The sequence below is a fragment of the Primulina eburnea genome, chromosome 1 (genome assembly GCF_022965805.1).
Source record: "Primulina eburnea isolate SZY01 chromosome 1, ASM2296580v1, whole genome shotgun sequence".
NCBI lineage: Eukaryota > Viridiplantae > Streptophyta > Magnoliopsida > Lamiales > Gesneriaceae > Primulina > Primulina eburnea.
Window position 1 is genome coordinate 11,380,789 of NC_133101.1, and position 2,601 is coordinate 11,383,389.

Genomic DNA, 2,601 nt, shown 5'->3' on the forward strand with positions numbered 1-2,601 from the left:
TGATTAGGGTTAATTTAAATTAGTGGGCTTTTTAGCTTAATTTTGGACCCAAAGAATACTTCCCTTCTTGCCTACACTATTCATGTAAGAGGAGGCGGCTGAATTATAAAACAAGAATTCATTCTCCTCTCCAAGCATCTTACGAGAAGGGAAGAAGAAAAAGGGCGCAGAAATTTTCTCTCCAACTCTCTCCCTATTTGGCTAAGTTTTATTTTTGATTTAAGAGATATTTTTACTGTTTAATTTATCACTGTGAGGCATTTGTTCTTAGAGTTAATATTCTTTTTATTCCAAGTATTTGTTGATTTATGATTTAATAATATGAACATTATATATCGTTTAATCTGACAATTTAATTCGATGTATGATTTTCTACTGCTAACCATAATTTCATTGATCCGTAATTGTCATGAATGATTGGTACATGAGTAGCGATAGATTAGGTGTGTTGTGCTATCATAGCATATTTAATCTAAATAAATCAACGAAACTCGATCTATCAATTGCAGCTATCTCGGTTGTTAGATTTTAGGATTAACTGTTTTCACAAAACGAAAATGCTATTTTTAATTAATATGGAACGCTATCGTGCCCAGTTAGTTATTGATAAGTTTTGACGGGATGCTGGGTTCAGTCAATTAATTTAGGAAAACACAAGAATTTTAGCGGCTATCCCTATAATTCTAAGGTTAATTGCTTGGAACAACTTGAATAAATTATTTGTTTGCCGATGACCAGTGATATAATTAAATAGTAGAATTCCCTTAAATCAGATATTTCTCATATTAAATTCTTCATTTTATTCTAGTTGGTTAATTATCATTTTAATTTATTGTTTTCCTTTCTTGGATAAATTTAGTTTAATATTTTATTAAATTCTTATCAAACAAATCCCTCCTTTATTTGCATTTTACTCGAAAGGAATAAATCTACCGTTCCCTGTGGATTCGACCCTACTCACCATTACACTCGTTTTTATTTAAAAGAGTAGGAATTAATTTGGTGGTCAACGACAGCACACCAAATTTTAAAAATTTGGTGTGCTGTCGTTGATCACCAAATTAATTCCTACTCTTTTTAATAAAAACTAGTGTAATGATGAGTAGGGTCGAATCCACAGGGAACGGTAGATTTATTTCTTTCGAGTAAAATGTAAATAAAAGGGGGATTTTGGATATGAATTAAATAAAACGCTAAACTAAATTTATCTAAGAAAGTAAAATAATAAGTTAAAATGGTAATTAATCAACTAGAATAAAATGCAGAATTAATATGAGAAAGATCTGATTCAAGGGAGTTCTACTATTTAATTATATCACTGTTCATTGGCTAACAAATAATTTATTCAAATTGTTCCAAACAATTAACCTTAGAATTATAGGGATAGCCACTAAAATTCTTGTGTTTTCCTAAAATAATTGACCGAACCCAGCATCCAGTCAAAACTTATTGATAATTAACTGGGCACGATAGCGTTCCATATTAATTAAAAATAGCATTTCAGTTTTGTGAAAACAGATAATCCTAAAATCTAACAACCGAGATAGCTGCAATTGATAGATCGAGTTTCGTTGATTTATTAGACTAAATATGCTATGATAGCACAACACATCTAATCTATGCTACTCGTGTAACAATCGTTCATGACAATTACGGATAACTGAATTCATGGTTAGCATTAGAAAATCATACATCAAATTAAATCGTCAGATTAAACGATATATAATGTTCATATTATTAAATCATAAATCAACAAATACTTGGAATAAAAAGAATATTAACTCTAAGAACAAATGCCTCACAGTGATAAATTAAACAGTAAAAATATCTCTTAAATCAGAAATAAAACTTAGCCAAATAGGGAGAGAGTTGGAGAGAAAATTTCTGCGCCCTTTTTCTTCTTCCCTTCTCGTGAGATTTTGGATGAGAGGTTGGAGAATTGTGAGTTGAATGATGAAAAATCTGCTGCCTCCTTTCTCTCTTTGTTTTCACGTGAGATTGGGGTAGTCTTTTTGGGTCTAAAGCTAAAAAGCCCATTAATCCAAATTAAAACCTAATCACTAAAAAATTAAAAGATAATATGAAATATCTACTAAAAAATATAGAGTTTTTTTTATGGAAAAAAAACTCTATCTTTTACTTCTTCTTTGATATGAAAATTCTTCAATTCTCACTAAGCAGTCGAGGAGCATTCATAAGGCGTGATCACGCCTTATCCAAAAATCAGTTCTGAATTTTTCTGTTCAAGTCTTCTACTACGATCATATCGACAACTTTAATTGTGATATAAAATCAGCTTTTTAGCCCAATTTTATCGCATGAACAGAAAATTTCATCCTACAATAAATCACACAAAATGTGTCAATTAAGCACGTTGAAGTGGTAACAATGAGAGATATGACAACAAAAAATACAAACTATTATAAGCCTATCAAATCTCCCACACCTAAACCATGCTTGTCCTCAAGCATAAAGGAGTTCAATTTATTATCTCAACTCATTATCCTCATTCTGCTTCATTTACTTGTCCGTAAAATATTTTTTTTTTATGCACCAAAGCAATTTAGTTGTTAAGCATCTAACTACCAACATCACGTGCAA